The 13,986-nt window shown below is 47.0% G+C and overlaps 1 protein-coding gene across 18 annotated transcripts in view; it reads left to right on the top strand.

Moving 5' to 3' along the window:
* The window catches only part of LOC138488440 (apoptosis-inducing factor 3-like), a 1,275,087-nt gene that overhangs the window by 474,774 nt on the left and 786,327 nt on the right, over positions 1-13,986 (top strand). Inside the window, exon 1 of one of the 18 annotated variants that reach the window (XM_069615403.1) lies at positions 11,667-11,738. The exons of the other annotated variants lie outside the window; for them this stretch is intronic. The gene's annotated coding sequence lies outside the window, so the exon portion shown is untranslated. Of the gene's footprint in view, positions 1-11,666; positions 11,739-13,986 lie in introns of those variants that run through there. 18 annotated transcript variants of the gene reach the window in all.

Below are 13,986 nucleotides of genomic sequence, written 5' to 3'. Positions count from 1 at the left end.
AATAACCAGCCTCTCCTGTTCTTTTGGGCCATCCTGTGTCATCTCCACTCTAGTCTTCATCGTAGGACCCCTTTCTGCTGGTTGGCTGCCCCTCTTTGCCCTCCAAATCATTGGAATCTACTTGGCTGGGTTTCATTGTCTTCTAATAGCCATCTTTGTTGTTGGTTTCATTTCTGGCTGGTGGGTCCCACTCTCATGGGAAGACCAATTGTTCAGTTCCCTAGGTGACCGGTTCCTGTAAACCCCACCTGTAAAGAATCTGTACTCACTGGATTGTCTCGCCTCTACTAAACCGTCTTTTCAGGAACCACTACCATAAGTATTTACCTCTGGGCCCTGGATTGGTGGATTATTTGAGATATTTACCCTTGCATACGTTAATTTGAGGGGTGAAACTATTTTCTTTACCTATATGTGAGTTGTTTGCCTAGAGTGTGTGTGTTGTGGTGAACCAGAAGGAGTCTGACTCGAGGACTTGATTCCAAAGGTTTTTATTTAAATTAAATGGAAAAATGCCTGTGTCTCTATCAATAAGGATTTCCCCGCCTATAAACTAAACTAAACGTGCTCGTCTCATATCGAAACAAAATGAGTCCTCATTCCAAAAACCTATCCACCATCTATAATTTTAGGAAAAAAACAAAATAAATGTAACCCATAACAATGGCCTTCTAGTTTAGGCTTTGTCCGGGCAATGTTACTTGGATCTCTTTATTTTTGTTTATTGGACATTTGTATGGCGCCTATAGACAAGTGTTTCCAGGCGCCACACGACAAGAAGGCGGCGGGGGACATGGCAACGAAAGGAGGACAAAAAACTGTTATATTGGCCTTGTGACAATCCTACCGTGCAGTGCATGACAAGGTAGTAAGTGCGGGGGAGGGGCTAGAGGGAGAAGTGCCTGAGTGAGGTGCCCACAGGGTGCAGGGGGCCAAGGCAGCAAGTGCCAGGGGAAGAGGGGGGGGAAGGGAGGAGGAGTGTGGTGGGCAGGGCGGACCAGATTGGGCTAGTCTGGGCACTGAGCCCGAGGGCATGTGTTGGCAGTAGATGCTAGGGGCGCTCGTTTTGGGGGTGAGGGGTGTGGTCTGGCCCCTGTCTGACTGAAGCGACCAGGCCCCGGTCACAGAGGGGGAGTTGCCACAGGAGGGGGAGAGGGAAGGAAGAGGAGATAAGGAAAGTCTTGAGAAGTTTCCGGAATTTAAGAAGATCCGGCTCAAGTTTGAGGGGGCGGGAGGCAGTTCCAGAGGGAGGAACCAACCGGGGGAAGGGATCTACCTCCCGCTCTCTGCTTGGAGAACGTTTGACCTGCAGAGAGTTGGAGCCAAAGGACAAAAGGACACTGGCCTGGAGGTATTTAGGGAGGGAGAGCTGGATGTAGAGGTCCCAGGCCCCAGCCAGCCTTGTGGATGATGCAACGGGTCTTGAATTTGATCCTTGCGGTCACCGGTAGCCAGTGGAGAGATTTAAGGGCTGGAGAAATGCAGTCCCTGGGCTTGAGGCCAAGGATAAGTCTTGCAGTTCTATTCTGGATTAGCTGAAGTGGGCGAAGGGAGGAAAGAAGCAGATTAAGGAAGAGGTGGTTGCAGTAGTCCAGCCTATAGAGAACCAGAGCTCTGGAGACGTAGAGCTTCTGGGGGAAGGTTAGGAAAGGTAGAATGTCCCTGAGGAGGTGCAGCTGAAAGTTGGACTTCTTGGCAAAGTCTGTGATGTGTGGAGAGAGAGGAGCCAAAGATGATCCCAAGATTTTTTGCCTCACAAGTGGGTGAGGGGAGAGGACCCAGGGAGTCAGGCCAGAGGGTGGGGGGGAAACCAGGAGCAGGTCTCCCAATGAGAAGGATCTCTGTCTTACTGGCATTAAGGCAGAGATCATTGGCAGAGCATCATGTCTGAATAGCAGTGAGGCAGTGCGGTATGAGGGAGGAGGATGTAGAGGAAAAAGAGCTGTGTAACACTGGAAATGAGGGGAGAAAGTGGAGAAAAGGTGGGCCAGAAGGGCCAGGTAGGTGTTGAAGAGCCAAGGCAATAGGATATAGACCTGAGGGACGCCACAGGTAGAGAGTGAGGGGGAGGAGAGAAAAGGGCCAATTTGCACTTGGGGAGGTTTGTTTGAAAGGAAGGTCAGCCACACCACTGCCCAGTCCAAGATGCCAAGGGTATCATGGAGACGGTCTGAGGGTGGAGTGGTTGACTGTAGCAGAAGAGAGATTGAGGAGGATCAGAACAGAGGGAGTGTTAGAGAGTAGGTCTTCACAGGGGTTCAGGATAGCAGTTTCTGTGCCTCTGGCAGCCCTAAAATGGACTGGTGGTCGTCGAGGCAGCCGGCCATTTCGGTGTGGAGGGTCAGTTGGGGGATGACCAGCTTTTCCATGAGTTTGCCCAGAAAACGGGTGATAGCAATAGGGTGATAGTTAGCTGGGCAAGAAGGCTCAGCAGATGGCTTTTTTAGGAGGGGGTGCACAAGAGTGCTTGAGGGGTTGAGGGAAGGATCCAGTGGCATATGACTGGTTGCAGACGTCAGCCAAGGCTGGAGCGAGAGAGGAGATGTTTCCTTGATGGTTCAGGATGAGCAGGGGAGCACCTGTTTAGAGGAGACTTTCATAGAGCTGACAACTCGAGATCTCATCTGGTGCAATGGGAGAGAAAGAGGAGAGTAAGTGGAGGGGGGGAGGAGGCGGGAGAAGCAATGTTTTGGGGGGGAGCAGGTGACAGAGGACAGGATGTCCTCCGTTTTGGAGGAAAAGTGTGCGGCTAATGCAGAGCAGAGGGTCTGGGAGGGAAGAGGAGAGGAGGAGACTGTGATAGGGTTGGCAAGTTCCTTGCAGATTTTAAAGAGTACAGCCCTGTTATTGGTGACACCAGAGATGTGGGCTTGGGCATGAGCCCTCTTTTTGGAGCAGATGGAGGATCTCTGGCTATTGGTTACAGTTCAAAATAATGTTCTGCACAGTTCACCAAAGACATTTTTTCATTTCTCTTTTTAGGCTCCTCACGAAAACATGTAAATCTTTATACAAATAAAATGTATCAAGTTCTTTAAATGTCCTTTTCCACCAACTTGGTTGTTTCCTTTCCACTCATTTGATGTCTTGGACAGACTGATTGAGCCCTGCAAGTTCCCTTCTTCCTACAGGTTGAAGAATGTCACTTAATTCTCGAGGGCCCTTCAGACCCCTCCGGCTCTCTTGCTTGTTTACCCTTTGTGGTTGTATCTTTGGCCTCGGCCAATATTCACCATTTGGAATTCTAGGGCTTCCACAACCCTCCTTGTCATTTTCTTTGTTCCTCCCGCATCCCTCCACCCTGGGCAACTCTGATACCTTTACTGGTGTCAGGTATTCTCCAGTGAAGTGGTGTCTCCGTGGGGATGCAGCCGTAAGCGCCTCTCTTCAGCGTCGGTGTCTCAGAAGGATTTTCTTCCGGTATCCTTCCTGTTGCGTTACATAACAGTCTTTGCCCTGAGAGTGGAGGATTTGCTCCTCCAGGGCCTGCTGGTATTGGCGTCTGTTGGTGGCCAGGCCGAACACGGCTGCAGTGTGGCAACGCAGCCAGGTAAGACTGTCTTCCTTCCATCTCTGTATTGGGAGAAAAAGTAGTGCCTACATTGGTGGATACTCCCGTCCCCTGCACACCAATTGTGCTGAGAAAGACTCAGCGTTATAACAATTATAGAGAGAATTTAGGATCGGTAAATTAATACATTTCTCTGGGCTAACTTGAATTAAATAGTGCTGTATACAAACAGTAGTAGTAAACAGTATTTAATATAAAAAAATCATACAAAATATAATAAGCTTGACGTGTTTCGGAACAAAGTCCCTTCATCAGGAGCCAACATTCTTTGGTACACATTACATTTTCTTCAAACTTCATGATGCATTTATCTATAAAGAGTGAATCAACAAAATGTCTTTAGGCTCAAGAATTAAGTGTGGGGTAGCTGAAAGTAGGTCGTTGTAAGGGCAATAAAACATCACCTTAGCAATTCTTTGGGGATCATGAAGATAGTCTATTCTTACAATGGCACACGTGTGTTGGTAAGTAGAACAATGGCTATCCACCTAAAAATATATATATGGAAGTTAATTTATCTATTGAATATCTGCATGGTAAGAATATACTATTTTATAAAAAAAAGAACTGAAATGCCTACCTGCACATGTAACAGGGGAGTCGCTCCCAGTGAGGTCCTGCTTTCACAAACCCCTAGGGAGGGTTTTGCTGAGCGGACTCCTCAATGGGAGTTGCCCCCCCACACCCCTGTGAAGAAGGTACAAATTTCCCAGATTCGTCAGTGTCCTCACTTTTATCCGGTGTAGACTTGGTGACAAATTGATACTTAGCGCCAGGTAGGTTCTGATGTGTTATGACAATTTTACTAAAAAGTGTGGTTTTATTCTGAAACGCTAAAACTGTTGGTTTTACTTTGTATTGTTTTTGCTGGATAACTTACCTCACTGCCAACAAAAACATTTGTATTTATCTGTGGGTGGGACGTTTTTGTGTTGTAGCTTACCTTGGTTTCTTTGGAGAATTTCTGACTGTTTTTGGCTTTGAACACCCTTCTGAATAGTAACAGTAAATATTGCAAAGTCAGTAATGTTTGTTTAGCCATCCCTTAGGCCAGGGTCCTGCAACCAGTAGCTCTCCAGATGTTTTGGACTACAACTCCCATGATCCCTTGCCATTGACTATGCAGGCCTGGTGTGATGGGGAGTTGTAGTACAAAACACCTGCCGAGCCAAAGGTTGCAGACCCCTGCCTTAGGCCAAGACTGATTCCACCTACCTTGTGTGCGTTGTCTTGCCTATAGGTTTACAAACATGTGCTAGTTTGGGGATGAGGTCCTTAGTGGGACTCTGCATAAAATGAATGTTGAGAAATTAGCATCTGCTTGTACTATTAGAGGTCTCACTGCTACAGGTAGCCGAGCTGAACTCATTAATATTATCCAAGAATATCAGTCTGAGAATCTTGCTGCTGAGGCAGGAGATGCAAACTTTCCTCCACCCATTACTGAATGTACCTCTACTGCTCAGGCCCCTTTCTCCCTAGAAAGTGAGAGAACCTCAGAGTTAGAGCTTTAAAGTTGGAGTTGAAAGGGGCCCAAATGGAGCCTGAGCTTAAGACTCTGGATATAGCCCTAAAACATTGAGACATAGACTGCTTACAAAATGGTGGCGAAAGATTCAGAATTCACTAAGAAGCAGAACATCCATACTCCTGATCTTTGGGCTTAAGCAACTGGATGTAGAGAAAATCGAAGCTAGTGCTTATAGTTAAGGATATGGAGCTGGTTCTGGGTCTGCTCCTCGGCCTATGTTCCATGAGAACTTAGGATGTATGAGGAAGATACAGATATTATAGAATGGTGGAGAAGTTTTGAGTTTGCCTGTTGAGTGCAGTGTGTGTCTGATGACAGTGAAACTGCATTCCATCCCTCCCATATTCACCAGAGTGCTGAGCTGTATTTCTGGATTTGAGTGCAGAGCAGAGAGTGATCTTTTAGAGAGTTAAAGTAGCTCCTGTGCTGAGATTTTGGTACGTTTCCCCTCAGTATCTCGGCAAATATAGGACACACAAAAAGATGTCCAGTAGCTGCTATGGGGGAATGACTCCATGAACAATGTCAAAGGTTGAGTGAATGGGTTCAAATGAACTTGTTTGACGGCACAATTAGTTTCGTCACGCTGGAGCACATTATGCATGCTTGCTCCCTGGGTTTTGTCAACACTTAGTGGATTATATTGTCTTAGATCTTTGGGAATTAGCCAAGATGGCTGACGTGTAGGCCTCTCCTAGAGTGCGCTACAAGCACAAGGGGGCAGGTAAGTCATGCCTAAATTATCCCACCTTGCAGGTCCACCAAGTAAAGTGGGGTGGATCCCATAAAATGGGGGGAAGCACTAATCCAGAGGTGGTCCTTCAGCAACTCCTTGCCTGGACTAAGGAAAAACGGACCATCCCTGAAGCATCCCAGCTGCCCCAAAAAGTCAGTGGAGAAAAAAAATGCCCTATGCATTGCCTCTGACTCTTGGAAGACAGACAAATGAGTCCGCATCTCTGAGATTTATTGAGCCTCTATTCTAGTTAAGAGGGGAGTAAGGTCCCAGAAAGGAAATTGTTTCCCCGATGCCCCGCCACCGCCCCCCCCAATTCCCCCCCCCCACTGTGGGCTCCCACTAAGCCTAGAAGGTTTGCAAGCTCCAAATGAAGGAAAAATGAGTTGTTCCCTTAGGTGGTCTCTGGTAATACTGTTGTCTCAACCTGCTCTTACAGGAAAGGGGGTGGGGTTCTAGTAAGATTGGGGCCTCCTAATTGGAGACCCCTCTGAGGGTCCTGCAGCAAAAGCTCTTGTAGATTTAAGGGATGAAACCTCCCCCAGCCCCCCCGAGCGTCTTTTGGAACAGATCCCGCCGCATGGCAAAAAGACAATTCCAAAAGGGAACCGTGCAACCTATAGTCTTCAAAGACTTATCTTAGATGGGCTAGATTACACTCCACAAAGTTATTCTGGCCTTAGTGGGCAGTTTAACGACTTACACCATGTGACGTACCCCATGAGGAATTAGTTACCTCTGGTTAAAGTGTGGAAGAGGTGAATGTTAAGGCAGAATACCATTGTTCCCTAATGACCAAACTTGTGTGATCCTGGGTAAATGACCTTCTTTCTCCCTGCCTCAGTTCACTTAAGTGTCGAAAGTGGGAGTTCATAAAATATAGACCACCTTAGCAAGTGCAGTATAAGAACTAAAAAAGCATTGGAAAAGCCACTGCTTAGCCAATTGCAGAGAGGGTCGATGAACACTGAGGAGCGATAAGAAATTAGTCAAAGCGGGCCAATGAGAGAAGGATGAAGAGGAGTGAGGGAAAGCAGAAGTGTTGTGCTTAGCAAAGGAACGGGTGATGCTTTCATGGCACCATCTGCAGACGTATCGTATGGGAGAGGAAGGCTCATGCAGTGTGCAGGGATGGACGAAGATCACCCCTTAAACTTTCTTGAAAGCAGTTCAGGAGGTATATACTCAAACCCACATGTTAGTAACTGGATCCAGTAGAAACTTTGAAAATAGTAAAGTGGAATTTGAGTCCAAAAAATATGTATGCTTCATTTTAGGAAATCAATAGGATAGGCAGATGATAATTGGGATCACAAAGTGAAGAAGGATGTCTATAAAATGGCACCTTGCGTGGCAAAGGAGGGTCTATTCTTTCTAAAGAAGAGTGCTTTGTAGGATTGACAAGGATACATGGCATTGCTTATAGACAGTGAGTGGGCTGGTATTTTGCCTGGCACCTGATAGTGGCATACTGAAGCCTCTAAAGTAAATCTCAATTGGAAAGACTAGTCCACACTTTACCTTTATGAACATTCCAGCCAACAAGTTACAAATGTTTTTTATTGGATCCGTTTGGCGACATTTGAGTTTTTAGTCATCTTCAGCACTACTATGGAGACCCAAAGAGTTATGTTATTAGGGTTTGTACCGCACACCTCTGCCATGTGTATTGTCTCCAGGCGCTTTGATGGATCTAGATGAGAGTGGGTGGTTTGGGTAATTGGGAGGAGAGGGAAAGGCAAGATTGCTGTGGTTTTTGTTGAGGACGCAGATCCGAAGTACCCTGAGCTCTGCATGCTTGTAAGCTTTCTTTGTGTAAAGTGTTGGCGGCATCAAAGGCTTTGTGATCAGATAGACGGGCTTGTGCCTATATTGTGGCCATGTGTTGGCCAGGTGCTGAGTATGTCCGTTATAGTTCGAGGTGTAAGTTTGTGATGTTTGAAGTCTGGAGAAAGGGTCCTTTTGATTTTTAAAATCCATGTGCAAGTGGCTGGTTTGTAGTTGCGTGTGGTGAGTTGGTTGGAGAGCTATTGAGGATTACTCAAAAGTTGGGTGAGTGTTCTTTGGGTTTACAAAGGACTTTCAAATGTTTGTTCTTGCTGTCGGTTGAGTTATCAACAAGAGTCCCTTCCTATACCTCAAGGGTCCAAATGTTGTGTGTTGGGCCGCAGAAGACTGCGGAGAGGGAGAAGGTACAGCTATTTCTTTGGCTTGCAGGGAAAGTACTGCACAAAGTGTCTTTCTCTACCACATTATCTACCTCATTAAAGGCACCGGGTACTCTTGTGCGTATTTCTATTTTTTCGAGTTAAAGGTGGCTTAACCACGCAGTGCCTGGATGTTTCTGTAGCCATTTCCTTTCATGCTACTGCTTCATTAAACAACTCTATCTTCTTCAAAACTCACCCATCTGGCACCTGCCCTCTCCTTTCGTTTGCTGATCCTAAAATCCAGCTGCACGAGAAGGTTAATTGGAACCTTACAAGCTGTGTGTAGATTTGCAACTATCACGCGGGTGTCTTCAGTTCATCATCCTTTAGAAGACTGAACCCACTTCTCGTCTTGCCACAGTTATTGAAATGGGTGCCATCATTGGCTAAGCCATTTTTCTCTCCACTTCAGTTACAACTACCACTGTCTTTAGATTGTGTTGCTAACTTGCCATCCACGTGCTGGACATTAGTTGACGCTCAGTCTTAGACTGGTCTAGATCGTATAGGAATTAGCTTTCTAGAGAAACTAATGGAATCGACTAAGCGGCTGCATCCCCAAGAAATAGGAGAGGACCAAGGCCAGCTTGCCTCAGGATACACAAAGTGCAGGTTTCACTGCGTCAGGAAATCTATATTTTACTATGGTCCCCAATGAACTATTTTGGGGCTGCCAAAGTAATCGCAGGATGGGACTGTATACACGTTCCTAGGCTTGCTTTAACTCCTCTTGTGTATTTCCCCAACGCCTCTGTCGGGGATCTATTATTCTGAAGTTTGGGCCTTATGGGTTGCAGGAAACTCACTTTGAGAAAGCCCTTGCGTCTGTTTTGACGCTGACGACGGGAAAGACCCAAAGAAAATGGAGGAGGCAGCATGTTAACCGCTGCAGGGTCCTCACACAACTTGTTCCCCTCCCCCTGGGAAAGGAGAGGGGGCAGAACGGCGCCAAATCACCCCGAAGCCCGCAAAGGGCAAAACAAATCCTTCCTACTGGCGAGGCGGCGGCCGGGTCCCAGTGCAGGGGCTAGATGCCTTGCAGTGCTGGCCCCGCCCCTTTTCTTTTGTTTAGCCCTTCGCAGGCTTTTGGGCTATTTGGTCTTTTGGTGCCGTTCCGCCCCTTGACCTCCTATCCCCAGGGGGAGGGTCCCAGGTTGCCGGCGGCGTGACCCCACAGGGTTACCTGCTGCCTCCTCCACTTTGTGTTGGGTTTTCCGTCGTCAGCGACATAACCCCTGCAACCGTCCATTTGCCTTTTCTGCCAATTATTCTTTGCGCATGCACCCCACTGCATTTCTCCTTATCACACAATGAATTGGCATGACACAGTATTTCAAATGGCAAACTTGGCCGCAGTTTTATTTCCATGACAACAGAATTATTTGTACACATTTGTGAACTTCAGTCTGTACGTGTGGCGCTTGCTTGCCGGATTTCCTTTGCTTCCCCCTATACTTGGTATAGTAGGCCCCCAAATCCCCCGACCCATTGTACCTGTTCCTATCCTGCCCATGCCGGTGTCCGTGGGTGGGGAGAGCGCCGTTTGTTTTGGGGGAAGCTGAGCCTTAATTGTCACCACCAGACGCCCCCGCCGTTTAAGCCCCCAAGAGGCGCTGGTCTGGAAGAGCGAAGACCCATTCTGTTTCCTTCTGGCTCGTCCGGAGTCTATCATTTGTGCTTGGTTGCCCAAACACCGCCACGCCAACTAGTGGGTTCCCGCCCACCGTGGCTCCCCCCTTCCTCACTCCTTCTCACAACTCCAGCAATTTGGTACAAATGTTCCAAAAAAAGAGCTCCATTCCTTTTGCTGACAGGTGCACCCCATCCGTTAAGTACTCGGGTGTCTTCCCGTCAATCAGTCCATAAGGCGCAGCATGATGGAAAGGTGGCAGGGGCAGAAGTGTCCCGGAGCAGGCCCGCCCTGGTTAAGGCGGAACAGGATGGAAAAGGGACAGAGGAAGAAGTGTCCCAGAACAGGACAATGCTCTCTTTGCAGGAAATAGCAGCACAGCCGATAACCACTCAACAGTTGAAAATCGAGGGGGAAAACTGAATGGGGTTGTGGCAAGTTCTGCAGGGGCAAAGGCTTCCAACAAATCAGACATGGCCGGATCAGTTTAAAATCCCCAAATACTCTTTAAAGAATGGTGTGCATCTGTCTGCAATGGGAATGGAACTCGTTTACTAGAACATATGTACCAAATTGCTGGAGTTGTGAAAAGGAGACAAGAGGAAGGGGAGCCACGGTGTGCGGTAAACCACCTAGTGGCGTGGCAGTGTTTGGGCGACCAAGCACAAATGATAGACTTCGGATGAGCCAGAAGGAAACCGGAATGGGTCTTCGCTCTTCCGGACCAGCGCCTCTTGGGGGCCTAGCGGTGGGGGCGTCTGGTGGTAACAACTAAGGCTCAGCTTCCCCCAAAATGAAACGGCGCTCTCCCCACCCACGGACACCTGCATGGGCAGGATAGGCTCAGGTACAAAGGGTGGGAGGAGTTGGGGGGCCTACTATGGAAACTATACAAAGGTATAGGGGGAAGCAGGTGAGATACGACACGGAGCAAGCGCCACACTTACAGACTGAAGTTCGCAAAATGTGTACAATAATTCTGTCATGGAAATAAAACTGCGGCCAAGTTTGCCATTTGAAAATACTGTTTCATCCCAATTCATTGCTTGGGAAGAAATGAGGCGCAGCGAAGGAACGAGCGCAAGTGGCTAATTGGCAATAAGGGCAAATGGACAAATGCAGAAGTTATCACTGGTCTTGGTACTCCACTGTAGACTCCCTAATCCCTTTCTTTAGCTCCTGTACGTGAAACTAAATGAAGCTAATGAAAACTCCTCTGGCCACAGCATCTCGGCCAGTAAAAAGTAAGTGGGCCTTTAAAATGTTTAAAATGTCAGTATCCGTATGCTGTGCCACTCCTCAAGTCCCCTTCAACCCATCGCCAACCACCCCCTTGATTCCAGTTTAACTTGTAATCCGGTTATTGGTGCGTGGTGGTGTTTCTTGAATTGTATTGTTATGCAACTAGTAGCCTGCCCCTTATTAGCTTGCACATGGTTTTGTTTTCTTCTATTTGAACTCATTATATTAAACTAAATTCGGGTTTCTCCATCCATAAACTCAAAGGAGAGTTCACCTCTCCTGGTGGTGGCGCCTGCTGTGTCAGTATAACACATACTAAACGGGCTTCACCGAACCCTGTGAGAGCCCAGGGTGTGGTAGGAGAGGGAGACAGGCCCATTACCCCTTCTTCCCAGTCTATCTAGGGATGCACGGAGTGGGACGATGTAGAGAAAGACTGAATGTAGTAGTTTGTCATTCATACGTGCCTTTATCCTATTAGTATGCCTCAATGCGCTTTTTCGGGGGACACCCTCCGTGTAACAAAGTCCAAGGTATGGGAACACTGACAGAGGGTTTAGAATGCATGTGCGCATTTAATGTAATGTAATGGGATTACCGGCAATTCAGGTCCCTCTTAGCTTTAGAGAATTCTTGCAGAATGTTTGTAGTAGCTGAACGGAGAAGAGGGCTGGCTCTTACCATGTCATCTGAGCCTGGGTGGCCCCACCCTGATTACAGAGTACGTGCCTGCAGGTGTGGCACTGCTCCCGCATTATTCTACCCCACAGCTACACCGCCCTGTTAGTTGCAGGATTCCTGAGGACGTGAGACAAAAGGTAAGGAGCCTAACATAGAGACTGTGGCAGGAACTTTGGAGCACGTTTTCCATAAAAATGCGGTTGTGTGGCGGAGGTAATGGGTATGATTATATGGGGGAGCAGAGAGGGTGTGAAGAAGGGTGTTCCACGGTGTAGTGAGTTATGGGAGTTCGCCGTAGCTAGATACGGGCGAGGGGGCAGGGTGTGCCGGAAAGAAGAAATTACATTCTCCACAGCATCCATTGACAAACCTGTCAACACTTGAGTAAACCCATCCCAATTGGGTCTCCGAAACACCCTCTGCAGAACAACAGTGCAGTGCTACAATCCCTGAGCTACCGTTTTCAAAACCGATAAAACGGCCCTTCTGATAAGAAAGGGAACACAGAAAAAGAGGAGAGTGGTCTATTCTACTGGAGCAGAGTGGGAATAGGATGTCCAGGACAAGGGAAAACAAGAGGTCAGGTGAACAATGGATTAATTCAATTAAATCAATAGAAATGCATAAAAGAAAATAATATTTCATTACGAATATCCGAGATTTTACGAACCTTTATCATAGCGAGTCTCGCGCCCACGTGAAACACCAGTACAAAATCCATGAAGTGCGCACCTTCCGGTTCTTGAAAAAGCATCTCCATTTTCGGAATGAATGAATGAAAGACAGTGTAACAAGAGCTATTTGGAACTCCGGCTCTGTTTTCACAATACTGAAACCTTAGACCCGCGGCTGTGTTTTGTTCGGGGAATGCATTGTTTGGTTTGTATTCTGAAAAAATTAAATACTTTAAAACAAATACATATTTTGTGCAGGTAGGTATCTAAAATGTGCATGGGCAACATATGTTTTAAAGGTTGCTGGTTGCCCCAGCTTTAGCGTCTCCTCTATTGTTCCCTGTTCCCTCCTCCAATTATGAGAAGTGGTTCAGCCTCTTCACCTGCTTGGCCAAGGCTTGGTGAGGTGTTAGCATGCATCTTTCAAAATTATAAAGTGCTGCTCACTTCAAAAATGAGAATCGCATTCCCTTCATCTCAATCCGTCCAAAATTGAGGTACTATTCTCCACCCTCTGTTTCTCTCCCTCCTTCTTTTCTTTCCTCTATCTCAGATTTCTTGATCTCTACGGCTCGCAACTTCGCTTTCTTCTTTTCAACCTTCGTCGTGCTCGCCCGTTTTTGTCATTTCATACTTCTTATCACCACACTAATTTTCTCCGGCACTTCTTGTTGATTTCCCTGCATCTCGTCTTACTCCCCTTTGCTCTATTTATAACTCCTCCTATACGTCAACTTTTTTCTCTTTCACCACACATCCATTATCTCCTCGCTCCTTTCTGCCTCTAATTTACCATTTGAACCCTGGCTTCTTTTCCACTTCCTGTTTATTGTCTTTAAGTGCCTCTATTCTGTGACTTAGCTACTTCCTAGCTCGCACCTTTAGTTTCCTTCTATACTCCTGCTCGTTTCTCCACCTGTCGCATTTTTGTCCCTAAACCCCCTTGTGCTTCGTCACGCTTTCGCTTTTTCCCCTCTTCTTGCACCTCTTCACTGGAACTCTCTTCCGATATCTATCCGTTCCTCATCTACCTATCACATTTTCCGGGCCTGTCTCAAAGCCCACCACCTTTCTCTTTTGTCTGATTCCTAACCATTGACCTATTTTTGTACTCTCATTATCTTCATTTTTTGTACTGTTTTAATGTTTGTATCACGCTTTGGCGAAAGCGCTAAATAAATTGCTATAAATTAAAATATACCATGAAGCCTTGATTGGAGGGGGTGAGCAGGCCAAAACTGTTTTGTCTGCACGGATTAGCAGGAGAAGCAGGAGATCCTATAGCAGAATGTTGCAAAGGCAACTCGGCAGGTTTGATGACTGTTGCTGAGATGTTATGTTTATACCGTCCTGTAAATCATATTTCGAATGGAGTGTGTCCTCCCATTTATTCTTCATCCTATGGTATACCTTTCAGCTTGAGCTTCTTTCAGACATTGTTTTTGACAGAGGGCGCTGTACGTCGATGCAGTCGATTCGATGTCCCTCGAGTGGTCTCATCTCAGAGTTGACATCGTCGGTAATATTGCATGCGTAGCGCCTGTTGGCTTCAATTTGTTTTTCCGCGATAGTTTACGCTTCGAAGTTTTTTCTGTGAGAGAACTGTGTTCGGGTACTATGGCCCCGTCTTCAGCACCTTCAACCCTGGAGACCGGGTTAAAAAAGTGTTACAACTGAGGTGCCAAGATATCCCCCATGGAGCCCTATCGGG

The sequence above is a fragment of the Ambystoma mexicanum genome, chromosome 9 (assembly GCF_040938575.1).
Source record: "Ambystoma mexicanum isolate Mex_15411 chromosome 9, UKY_AmexF1_1, whole genome shotgun sequence".
Taxonomy (NCBI): domain Eukaryota; kingdom Metazoa; phylum Chordata; class Amphibia; order Caudata; family Ambystomatidae; genus Ambystoma; species Ambystoma mexicanum.
Note: the sequence above shows the minus strand (reverse complement) of the source record. Positions and strands in the feature narration are given on the sequence as shown.